Source organism: Mustelus asterias, chromosome 15, assembly GCF_964213995.1.
Source record: "Mustelus asterias chromosome 15, sMusAst1.hap1.1, whole genome shotgun sequence".
In the NCBI taxonomy this organism is placed as follows: Eukaryota; Metazoa; Chordata; class Chondrichthyes; order Carcharhiniformes; family Triakidae; genus Mustelus; species Mustelus asterias.
Genome location: NC_135815.1, coordinates 30,328,390 through 30,341,435, shown reverse-complemented (window position 1 = coordinate 30,341,435; position 13,046 = coordinate 30,328,390). Strand labels below are relative to the sequence as shown.

The following is a 13,046-nucleotide window of genomic DNA, read 5'->3' as shown; positions in this document are numbered from 1 at the left end:
GTTAGTTAGTTCCATTGTTTGCTAATAAAAGCCTTCAATAGCTGAAGCCTTGTTCCACGTGCTTGATTGTCGCGCATCAAAGATTGAACGTGAAAGATTTGGACAAGGTACAAGGAAACTCGATTTCACCAGATGGCTATGGGGAATATACTCCAGCACATACATCGAGCTGTTGCACTGCAATTTGTAATTTTTATGTAATTCACAGAGAGTTGTCTGTAGCAAGTCTGGTAAAGTTGCAAATAAGAATCTCGCACATACACAGCTTACTGTTGTTGACAGATTTGTCCCACAGCTTAAATTCAGTGCAACAGATATCAGTGTCAATCTATTTCCATCACAGAAGCGTTATGATCAAGTAACAATATTCTGACATCCATTTTGCCATAATGAGTTCTGAGGACTTGAGAATCACTAACTTTATACAGCGGTCTTTACTGCGCCGATGAATTCACAAGAATAACTTGGTGCTGAGAAATCGGAGCACTGTTTTAAAGCAGGGCAGAACTTCCTTCTTACTTGTATGTCCAACTTCTGTATTTACAGAGTTTAAATTCTATTTTAAATCACATAGAACCAGCCCAAGGACAATGTCAAATGAAGGGTGAATGAACATGCGGTGTATATTAATGTAAGTGGAGATTCTGTAAATAATCAGGACATGCGGTACCCTCGCTGTACCTTAACCATATCAGATAAGCTCTCAGAGCCTCGGTTTTATTATTTAGTAATGCTTAACTATTTTCCACTGTGTTGTGGAGTGATGCTGTTTTAAATCGCCAGCCCGTCGTGAGAGGTTTCCTCAGTTGATGTAATTGCTGCTTGCGTGGATAATCATTAACGTTGCATTTGTATCACAACATTTAGTATTGGAGGAAAACATGGTAATGGATGCCTCCATTTTATTTTATCTCGATTGGACTCAGCTTCCATTCTACCCACGCATGGTAACAATGTTCACCTGTATGGGCCAGCTCTCAACTTTAAGCTCTGACTCTGGTCAGAAGCCGTTATGCTGACTACTTTATAGCTAGTGATCTGAAATATACCCGACGATGCCAACAGGGCCAGCCAAAACACCAGTAGGTAAAATGCATGACTAAATTACTTCAACCAGAAGCAGATTTAAGCTAACATCGTGGTCTTGCAATCAAAATATTTTGAACCACTATTCCTGGTTGTGGTGTATTTTACAGGAGGTTGGGGTTCTACAAATTCATCATGAGGTAGAATGTTTCCCTGATTCCAGCAATAATTTTGGCCGTGATCTTCCCAAATCGGGATTAAGTGCCCATGCCAGCGGGAAAGTGCTTCCCGATTTCTGGACCGTGTACCATGAGGATCAGTGAGGGGTTGGGGGGGGTGGTGGGGGAGGTGGTGGGGTTTGATCTGCTGGACAATGGAGCTCCTACACCTCAATCCGGAGGCAATGAGAGCCTCCCTGCTCTGACGTCTCTGTTTTGGACCCTGGCCGCTGGATACTCAGCCCCTCGGCATCCTCCTCTTCCTCCTCCGTGTCATCCTGGTACTCCTCCTCTGGCGAGGCTGTGTGTTCCTCCTCCACCATGTTGCCCTGCTGTTGTACGTGCCACCCTCTAGGGTATATTGTAGCGCCCCTCCAGAGCAGTCCAAACAGCAGAACCGCATGTTGAGGAGGCCAATGCAGTTCTCGATGATGCTCTTGGTGGTCGAGTGAGCCTCATGGTAATGGGTTTCCCCCTTGGTCTGGGACATCCAGGCAGGCAATAGGTAGCCCTTGTCCACCACTAACCATCCCCTCGGCTGAGGGTGACGGTCGAACATTTCGGATGTCTCTGACTGTCCAAGGATGTAGGAGTCGTGCACCCTCCCAGGATAGTGTTCTACAGATGTGCATAATGTTCAGGAGGTAGTCGCACCCCAGCTGGATGTTCATGGAGTGGAATTCCTTCCTGTTAATGAAGGATACCCTTTTTCGAGATGGAGCATCAAGGTTGACATGGAGGCCATCTATTGCCCCCTGGGCCTGGGGCATCCCGCCGCTGGCAGAGAATCCTTCAGCCCGGACGTCCTGGTGGGCCTGGTCCAGATGGAAGGTGATGTAATCAGATGCCCGGGCACACAGGGCACCCGTCACTTCACAGAGGTTTGAGAAATTCCACCCAGGTCCCCAGTCGAGCCCTGGAACAATCTAGATAGAAATTCAAGGCAGCTGTGATCTTCATGGCCACTGGACGCGGGTGTCCTCCTCCTCCTCTTCTAGAGCCAGGTGAGATTAAACCTGGCACAGATGCTGCACCATCTTGCTATGAAGGCACAGTCTTCAGCGGCACATGTTGTCCGACAGCTCATTGAATGCCCAGTGCCTCCTGTACAGCCGTGGCCTATATTAGGGCTGTCTTCCTACCCCCTCCTCGACCTGATGGGTGGCTGGCACCAGAGCCTCTGCAGCGGCCCCCTGATGTCTGTGGTCTGGCTTCTGTGGTGTTGGGTCAGGCATGGGTTGGCTCTGGTGCTGTCCCCAATGCCTATCTGCCTTGGCAGCAGACAATACCATAAAGACCAGCTGGCCTGGCTGCAAGCCAAAATCCTTTCTCTGTGGGGGGAATGGAGAAGGGGAGTGAGAGAGAGAGACAGAGACACTCAGCGTTGCCAAGCACCGTGTTGCCCTTAAGTCCTCCCGTATCCCTGAGTCTTGTGGTGTTTGAAGACCGAGGAACCCTCTCCGTCGCAGCTGACCAATGCAGCTTGCAGGGTCCCAGCCATTGGCCCCTGCTCCCTCAGACCTGCCCGTGGCCTCTTGATCAGGTGATCCCTAACCTCACTGGACGCCATCAAACTCCAAACTGCAGTGCGGCCACTCAAGGAACAGGCAAGTTTTCCACTCATGCCTGGCTGATACGCACCTTCCCCCCCCCCCCCCCCCCCACCCCCCGCCCCCCGCCCCCCCCCGACCCCAAGAAAGCATTCCATAACTCCCACCTCCACAGGACAATCCCCCCTCCCCAGGTGACATGGCGGCCACTCCTTGGTTTGAACCCTCACTAACGCTGCCATCCACATGGAGAATCCGTGTCCACAGCAACAAGGTCCTCACGATGGGCTTTGCTGAGCTCCTCTTGTGTTTCCCTGGAAGCGCAGTGGAGGGTGGCTCATGGAGGGGCCCTGGCACCTTCCTGTGTGAGCTTGTGTGCTGGACAAGTGAAGCCACTGCTGAGGAGTAACGGGCATCACTGTGAATGTGGGACCACCTCCCGAAATGTGGTCACCTCTTGGTCTTGGCACTGCCAGCAGCAATTGTCAATGATCAACAAGATTAAACCCATAGCCTTTTTAAAGAAAATCTTTAGTACATGCAGTTTATAAGGATAAATATATGAAGGCACTAACTCATTCTGGAATATAATTCTACAATTCCAGCCTGGCCTATCCCAAACAGCCACCCCTCATTCAGGTCTCAGGCGAGACCAGACATTCCTGCCCGAGGTCAATGAAGATTTCCGTTGTCGGGCCCGCGCTGATTCCGTGGTGGGCGAGGTGTAGAGTTCCGGCCAATGATTGTTATTGAAATTACGAAGACTTTTTGGTAAAAGCGAATATGGAAAGACACTGGGAGCAATCTGCAGCTCGCGTTCACCGTCCGTTAACCTGCCATCCCCCAGGACCGACATCCCAGTATGGAGGACCAGCAGCGCTGTACCTTCAGCAGCATCACCACTAATGGTGGCCATCACTGAGGCTTCAGCTTCAGGGAGAGGGCACCTCAACAGCCGGGTGCCCTCGAAGAGCGTTGAAGTAGATTTGAAGGCAGCCAGAATCACGGAGCCAGGCCCAGGTAACGGTTGTGTGGCACCAGCGATGCTGCTGCCATGAGGATGGCCTTTTCCACCAGGTGGGGGAACCTCAGTGGGCAGTAGCGTGCCCACAGAGGAGAGAGCCTCCATTCAGTCCGTTGGGAGGCCACCAGGTTTGACAGGGCAGTCTGCCGATAAGGCAGTGGGTCCTCTTGATGCAGGGAAAATGTCCACCTGAGGGGGAAAGTGGCTCTTACCTCAATTGGCTTCTCAGTAGACATCCAAACCGCCATTGTTCTCAGCACTGGCAATGTGGCAGAATGGTAGGAAGATGTCGAGCCCCTCCCAATGCCTTTCCCCACCACACTGCCAGTCCTCCCCCCTCACAGACCGTCCCCAAAGAGCCCGGAAAATTCCAGCACTTGTCTTCATTGTAAGGTTATAAATATAGTCAGAAAGCTTTTGCTTGTAATACATGATATATATGAATGATTTGGAAGAAGGTGTAACTGGTGTTATCAGCAAGTTTGCGGATGACACAAAGATGGCTGGACTTGCGGATAGCGATGAACATTGTCGGACAATACAGCAGGATATAGATAGGCTGGAAAATTGAGCGGAGAAATGGCAGATGGAATTTAATCCAGATAAATGCGAAGTGATGCACTTTGGAAGAACTAATGTAGGGGGGAGTTATACAATAAATGGCAGAGCCATCAAGAGTATAGAAACACAGAGGGACCTAGGTGTGCAAGTCCACAAATCCTTGAAGGTGGCAGCACAGGTGGAGAAGGTGGTGAAGAAGGCATATGGTATGCTTGCCTTTATAGGACGGGGTATAGAGTATAAAAGCTGGAGTCTGATGTTGCAGCTGTATAGAACGCTGGTTAGGCCACATTTGGAGTATAGTGTCCAGTTCTGGTCGCCGCACTACCAGAAGGGCGTGGAGGCTTTAGAGAGAGTGCAGAGAAAGTTTACCAAGATGTTGCCTGATATGGAGGGTCTTAACTATGAGGAGAGATTTAGTAAACTGGGCTTGTTCTCCCTGGAAAGACGGAGAATGAGGGGAGACCTAATAGAGATGTACAAAATTATGAAGGGTATAGATAGGGTGAACAGTGGGAAGCTTTTTCCCAGGTCGGAGGTGACGATCACGAGGGGTCACGGGCTCAAGGTGAGAGGGGCGAGGTATAACCCTGATATCTGAGGGACGTTTTTTACACAGAGAGTGGTGGGGGCCTGGAATGCGCTGCCAAGTAGGGTGGTGGAGGCAGACACACTGGCATCGTTTAAGACTTAACTGGATAGTCACATGAGCAGTCTGGGAATGGAGGGATACAAACGAATGGTCTACTTGGACCAATGAGCGGCACAGGCTTGGAGGGCCAAAGGGCCTGTTTCCTGTGCTGTACTGTTCTTTGTTCTATAACCATCAATGTCATCTTACAATATAATATTTTAGCTATCTTCTTCTTATCACAGTTCTGTGATTATATCTTCAGCTATAAAGCTATCGGAACAATAGCCCTTCTGTATCTGTGCTGTATATTATGTTACACGAATGTGTTGTGACAAGCACAATGTCAGAGGATCAAAGATGCTAAATTGCACTTTTGTCACGGTGGCATGCTTTACGCTTGTGAAAAAACATGAATTAAAGAAACCAAATCCCACCTAAATAACATGTCAGTCTAGAAAACAGCGAATTAAATGCAAAAAGTGGCAGTAAATTGTAGTATTGCTGCTGAGTGGAGTTTCAGCGTGAATGATGCAGTTCAGGCTGCCCTGTTACAGAGAGGAAAGCCATAAAGCCTCGAATTATCGAGGTCATGTCAGGGATTGAAGAGACAGGAGATGCTGGGGGTATTTCTGGTCGAATGAAGAAGGATAGCAGCAGACTTAATGGGTGGGATTTTGCGGCCTCGTTCGGGCGAGATCGGAAATTCCCACCCGAGGTCAACAGAGATTTCTGTTGTCGGACCCTCGCGCGCGCCAATTCCGTGACGGGCGAGGTGATAGAGTTCCGGCCAATGACTGCTATTGAAATTACGAAGGCATTTTGGTAAGAGCGAATATGGAAAGATCCTGGGAGCAATCTGGAGCCTGCGTCCACCGTCCGTGCGAATGTGGGGGAGGGGAGGGGACTCATAATCCGGAAGTGGCACTTCTCGACGGTGAGTTCATGATTTTGGATCTTACCCGCCCCTCGCCAGCGAGGTCATTAGGTTCACACTCATAATGGGCATAAACCTGCTTTACATTCATTTGAATATATTTAAATGTTATTAACCCGCCCCCCTCGCCAGACATCACTCCCCCTCCCCTGCCGTATGTTGACACTGGGTCAACGTGATGTCATGTCAGTGTGGTTTTACAACAGATTTACACAGACGTGAACCTGGCATGTGTGGAGGGGGGGGTGGGGAGGATCTTCCCGAGTGGATAAAGGTAAATATAGCCCCCAAGAGAGAGGGACATGTCCAGGCAGGCCCTAACAGTGCCCCCTGCATTGTTTCATGCCATAGGTTGGCACTGCCAGGTTGGTGGAGTCCGCTGTGAGGAGGTTTATTATACAGGTTACCCTCGGGGCGCCTTTTAAAGATGGCGCCCTGATCTCAGTGCAGCCAGATTTTGCTGCCGTGTTTAGGCCTTGATTTTTTTTTGGCAGAATGTTGTAAGATCTGGAGAGAAAACCGTCGGGTTTCTCTGGAGAGAAACACGCCAATTTCCTCGCAGGAAACCATTTTTTTTGGTAATTTTTTCACCATTCCGTGGTTGGGGAGTCATTCACAAGGGGTCATCAATTTAAAAAGTTAGCACGAAGAGCATAAAAAGAGCTATTGGAGACATTACAAAATGGGCTGCTAAAGCACTGGTGAATGGTTGAGGCAGAGACCTTTGTGTATTTTTAAGGGGAAGATGAACAAATATGTGAAACAGAGGAAAACATAGGGTTTCCAGGAAAGGCGTGGTGGAACAATGGTTAGCACTATTGCCTCACAGCACCAGGGACCCGGGTTCAATTCTGGCCTCGGGTCAGTGTCTGTCTGGAGTTTGCACATTCTCCCCGTGTCTGCGTGGGTTTCTCCCGGGTGCTCTGGTTTCTCCCCACAGTCCAAAGATGTGTTGGGTTAGGTTGATTGGCCATGCAAAATTGCCCCTTAGTAGCAGGGTAAACAGATGGGGTTATGGGGATAGGGCCTGGGTGGGATTCTTGTTGGTGCAGGCTCAATGGGCTGAATGGCCTCCTTCTGCATTGTAGGGATTCTATTCTATTCTATAAAAGAATGGCAGTGGAATTAGACTTCAATTGTTTGAGCAAAGAGCCAGCACAGATATTACGGGCTAAATGGCCAATGTTGTAAATTTTTGGCTTCTAATCATAAAATAAAGGTTTCATATGCAACAAAAAATTGCCTTAATATCTGGATATTGTTAAACATCGGTACTCACAATTCCTGCCATTTACCTTGTTAATTTGACAGGAGAAGCTCAAATAAATAAGTCTTTCCTTCAGCTTGCAAGTGATACTGAGATTTGAGATCCATTTAAGAATGAACCGTTCTGGCTTGAGATAGCTCCCCCTCAAACATCTTATCCAAACATTCCTCACATACAGGAATAATTGGCATTCACTTACAACACTGTGCTTATTATTTTGCCTGCCTTTGCCTCACCCAAAATGATAAGTTAGAAAGCATGCAGATTACTTGGTGCACAAACGGCACGCATCGTAGTCCAAGGAAAAAAAACCTCCCAGGTCTGCATTGACAGGATTGCAATAAAAGGAATTAATTCATGTGCCGTAGTAATAACAGTTGAGATTTGTGAAGGAGTATAATAGGCTGAAACAAGCCACAGCTTTAAGTTGCACACAGGTTTCTGACAAACGTAAACAGCAGAGATTGATAGAACGAATGGTGCAGTAATGCTGAACATTGGGACAGCAACATATAGAGCTCTATGAGGGCATGTGTCTAATCTCCGAAATCTACTCAGCTCCTGACCTTCCTGACACTGCGATGGAGTGGCACAAATTTGAAGCTGCACTGTGTAGGTGTGAGGGAATGATGAAAGAGGATAAATCAGGAAGGTTCTCATTGCTGGGCTGTTCCCTCGTGCCTCCTGGTACCTGGGACAAAGTAACATTAACAAAAGGGGCTTTGAATAGACTTTTCTTTCAGTCAGTCAAGTGTCGAATGCAAGGAAAACTCGTGTTTAAGAGTCTGTGAACTAATTTACTGATGAATCTACACTTGGCAGGCTTCTGTTAGACCATCGCATTTCGCACTCTTTCCTGTGGCTCAGCCGGTCGTATTCTCCCTTCTATGTCAGAAGGTTGTAGGTTTAAGCGGTTATTGGATAAGCACATGGAGCACACCAGGATGATAGGGAGTGGGATAGCTTGATCTCGGTTTCAGATAAAGCTCGGCACAACATCGTGGGCCGAAGGGCCTGTTCTGTGCTGTACTGTTCTATGTTTCTATGTTCTATGTTCAAATCTCACTCCAGGACTTGAGCACAAGATTTAATGCAGACACTCCAATGCAGCGCTGAGGGAGTGCTGCATCCTTGGAGGTGCTGCCTTTCAGATCAAATGATAAACCAAAGCCATACTTGCTCTCTCAGGGGAACACAAAAAAATCCCATGGCCTGATTTTGAAGAAGAGCAAGGGAGTTATCCACACTGTCCTGACAAATACCTATCCCTCAATCAATAACACAAAAGCAGATTATCTGATCGTTATTCCATGTTGCTTGTGGGAGCTTGCTGTGTATAGATAGGTGCTTTGTTTCTCATGTTACAACAGAATTTTCCTGTTCCACCCACCACGAGAATCAAAGCGGGTGAGGAGTGGACCATGGAAAGGTCCGTTGACTTCAGGCGGGATTTTCCAGTTTCAGGGCAAGCACAGCCAAAAAATCCCGCCCGGTGACAACCTTTCAATTTTTTTCATTGGCTGCAAGATGCCTTGGGGACATCTTATGCTCATGAAAGATGCTGTATAAATGCAAGTATTTCTTTAACGTAAATCCAGATTTGACCATTTGGTTTGGTAGAGCCTTAGAAATATTAGCATACAGAGGGATCTAGGTGTGCAGATCTACAGTTCTGTGAAGGTGGCAATTCAGGTGGACAAGGTGACCAAGAAGGTATATGGCATGCTGGCCTTCATTGGTTGGGGAGTTGAGTATAGGAATTGGAAAATCATGTTGCAGTTGTATAAGACTTTGGTTAGGCCGCATTTGGAGTATTGTGTACAATTCTGGTCGCCACACTACTGGAAGGATGTTGATGCATTGGAAAGGGTACAGAAGAGATTCACCAGGATGTTGCCTGGGGGTTTGGAGGATATGGACTATGAAGAAAGGTTGAACAAACTTGGATTGTTTTCATTGGAGCGTCGGAGGATGAATGGGGACCTGATAGAGGTTTACAAGATTATGGGAGGCTTGGGTAGAGTGGACAGTCAGAGTCTTTTTCCCAGGGTTGAAGGGTCATTTACTCGGGGGCATAGGTTGAGAGAGAGAGGGGAAAAGTTTAAAGAGATGGAAGGCTGGTGAATGCCTGGAATGTGCTGTCGGAGGAGGTGGTGGAAGCAGATTCTATAAAGTTCAAGAGGCATCTGGATAGAGACTTGAATAGACAGGCAATAGAGGGATATGGACCACATCGAGGCAAAAAAATATTAGATTAGAGAGGCATCTGTGTCGGGACAGACTTGATGGGCCAAAGGGCCTGTCCCTGTGCTGTACTGTTCTTTGTTTGTTCTTTGTTCAGAAAGTTTTGGTGTATGTTGGCAGAGCTAAAGTTCTGGGATCTCAGTTGTGCTCAACTGTGGAGTTTAACAAACTAAAACCATGCAGGATACAATGCAGAGTATAAACTTTCCACTGTGTATCCAGCTAAGACTATTCATTAGTGAACTGGCTTGCATAAAGGTCACAGAGCCTGCACAGAGCATTGATTTAGATTTACGATTTCTGTTGAGAAGCATCTTGGAGATATCTTTCCCCCCAGAATGTGATGTGTGTGTGTCTCTCTCTCTTATTGCTCATTGGCTGTTATGAGTGTCCCACAGCATGATAAATGCAGTTCCTCACAAGCAACATAATTCATCACAAAGTGTCCAGACCACAGTATAACCCAATTATGATCCTATATTACAACAGTGACAACACTTCAAAATTGGCTGTAAAGTACTTTGGGATGCCTGCAGGTTGTGAAAGATGCTACATAAAGAAAGGCTGCATGAGCAGAACCATCGAACCCCTACAGTGCAGAAGGAGGCCATTTGACCCATCATGTCTGCAACAACTCTCCAAAGTAGCATCTTAAGCCCATCCTCCACCCCAACCCTGTAACCATGGCTAATTCCCCTTTCCTACACAGTTTGGGACACTGAGGGAGAATTTAGCATGGCCAATCCACCAAACCTGCACATCTTTGGACTGTGGGAGGAAACTGGAGCACCCGGAGGAAACCCACGTAGACACGGGGAGAACGTGCAAACTCCACACAGACAGTGACCCGAGGCTGGACTCGAATCCGGGTCCCTGGTGCTGTGAGGCAGCAGTGCTGACCACTGTGCCACCATGCTGTCCTCAAGCAAGCAAGCATGATCAAGTATTTTCTTTCCCTTAGAATTGTTGCCCCTCACCTCAGTTTCCTGATCAGAAATGTGACAGGCCCTTTGCCTTCAATGTGGGGAAGAAGCTACTCGAAGCAATTTATGTCATACCTTGATAAGTGAGGTATCAAATTCTGTACTTCATACCAGGCTAAATCGGCAGCAACTGCATTATCCAGGTTGTCTGGTGAAGGGATTTAGCAAAGTGATACACCTGTCACGACCAGCTCTCTTTGTACCGGGTGTTGTGAAAGGTAGGGGTAGGTTAAAATCCTCTCTGTTGCAAAATCAATCCACAGATTACTTTATGTTGGAGACTCAGGATCAGCGGAAATCCTTCTGCTGCTTGCCTAGAAGATGAAGGAGAATATGGGCTGGAGATACTTTATATGCCATTGATTTAACCACTGCACAAACTCCTTTGTCATTCACGAGGCAGCATGGTGGCACAGTAGCTAGCACTGCTGCCTCACAGTGCCAGGGACCCAGGTTCAATTCCCGGATTGGGTCACTGTCTGTGTGGAGTCGGCACGGGTTTCCTCCGGGTGCTCCGGTTTACTCCCACAGTCCAAAGATGTGCGGGTTAGGTTGATTGGCCATGCTAAATTGCCCCTTAGTTTCCCAGAATGTGTCGGTTAGAGGGATTAGCGAGGGAAATATGTGGGGTTGTTGGCCCTGGATGGCCCTGGGTGGGATTGTTGTCGGTGCAGACTCGATGGGCTGAATGGCCTCCTTCTGCACTGTAGGGATTCTATGAAAGGCCATAACACTTTTTAATCCCTTCTACGTGTGAGCCAAGTGTGCTGGTGAGGTCATCATCCAATGAGATTCTCAGGTACAAATACAAATCCAACAACGTGAATAGTTGCCCTCTACATTTTCCAATCAATACATGTTCTGAATGAAATACTAGCTTTTGCCAATGCACTCTCAAAGCATCCAGGACCAGGTGAATCGTACATCGCACTAGCCTCGCAAAACTCAATGAGTTCCTACTGGGACTTGTGATAATCTGCAATGTCAGGTAAAGCTGTAACCTGTCCCCCACAAAGAGTAAAATCCAAGCCACTCCTTTCTGATTACTTTGCCAGTCTCTCATATACATGTCACACCAACCTCAAGAACCATAGAATTCAGCAAGAGACCTCATGAAATTGTCCCCTTTCTTGTAGTCAGTAAACAAGGAGTACGCCCTGGAATGCCAATGGCATGCATACATCAAAAACAATCCTACTCTTCCCTCCCCACCTGTATTAGCTTTAGAAATACAATATACCAGTCACACTGATTGTGTTAACATTGGCTAGGCAACATAGTGTCGTTCTGACTTCTAATCAAAGCGACTCGCAAAGCAGTACACCACAGCTGACCCGTTTTCCTAATGTTCCTGCAGGTGGAGTCTTTATCATAACCTATTGGGTCAGATACCAATTCAGTAAAATGTGTTTTCTAAATCCCAAAGATGCATTCATGCATTTACCGGAGAGAGCACTTAACTTGTCAATCACTGGCACCAACCTGGTGGAACCCCTTTGACAAAGGGTAATGACAGTCTTCCATCCAGTAGAAAAAGAATGTAGGATTATTTTTGTGCAATTTGCACTCTCAAGATGAACACAACTCATTCCAACTTTGACTCGCCAATAATCATAGAGTTTTACAGTGCAGCAGGAAACCAGTGAGCACATTGTGCATGTGATAGTTCTTTGCAAGAGCTATGCTATTAGTCCCACTCCTGCTCCCACTTTTCCTCATAGCTCTGCAATAACTCTCCTGACTTACCTGAGTGTGCCTTTGCGGCAGCCCCTAATTGCTCTGAAGACTCGTACCACTCAAAATCTCACGTCAAATCATGTGACTGATGATTTTGTTTGGAATAATTCAACTCTGGAACTTGATGCAGATTTACTTTGTGGTTTTTTTTTGCTTTTGCCTTGTATAACATGTATATATTGTCATCTCACTGTGGGGTGATGCAGTGATTAGCACTGCTGCTTCATGGTACCAGGGACCCAAGTTCAATTCCAGGCTTGAGTCACTGCCTGTGTGGAGTCTGCACCTTCTCCCCGTGTCTGCGTGGGTTTCCTCCGGGTGCTCCGGTTTCCTCCCACAGTCCTAAAGACGTGCTGGTTAGGTGCATTGACCATGCTGAGCTCTCCCTCAGGGTACCCGAACAGGCGCCAGAGCGTGGCGACGAGGGGATTTTCACAGTAATTTCATTGCAGTGTTAGTGTAAGTCTACTTGTGACACTAATAAGAAAAACTTCAACTCTATTCTCATGTCTGGAATGTCCAAACCACAGCTGAGGATAACCATTGGTAAAGCAATGCAAAGAACTGCTTAAGCCGATTAGTGACAAAACTTGGACATTTTCCTGAGGAGATGTGGACACATGCACCTTCCACTCAGATGTTGAATTATAAATAATCAGAGTGAGTTGAGCACCTTTCCCGCTCTGGATTTTCTTCATTTGTTTCAAAACTATGCCAGACAGATACAGAGTTAGACTTCGTCAATGAATATTTTATTTTTCTTCTTTTGTAATTCGAATATTTGCTTTTTTTTAAAATTACTATTCAGTTTGGGGAAGAAACAAGGTTTGTTAAATTTTCTCCCCCCACACTGGGCGGCACGGTGGCA

The 13,046-nt window shown here is 47.1% G+C and overlaps 1 long non-coding RNA gene across 1 annotated transcript in view; it reads left to right on the top strand.

Annotated features, from left to right (window-relative positions):
* The first annotated feature begins 383 nt into the window (after positions 1-383).
* Positions 384-13,046, top strand: part of LOC144504430 (uncharacterized) — a 44,946-nt gene continuing 32,283 nt past the window's right edge. The window contains exon 1 of the long non-coding RNA XR_013499628.1: positions 384-631. This is a non-coding gene — a long non-coding RNA (uncharacterized LOC144504430). The remainder of the gene's footprint in view (positions 632-13,046) is intronic.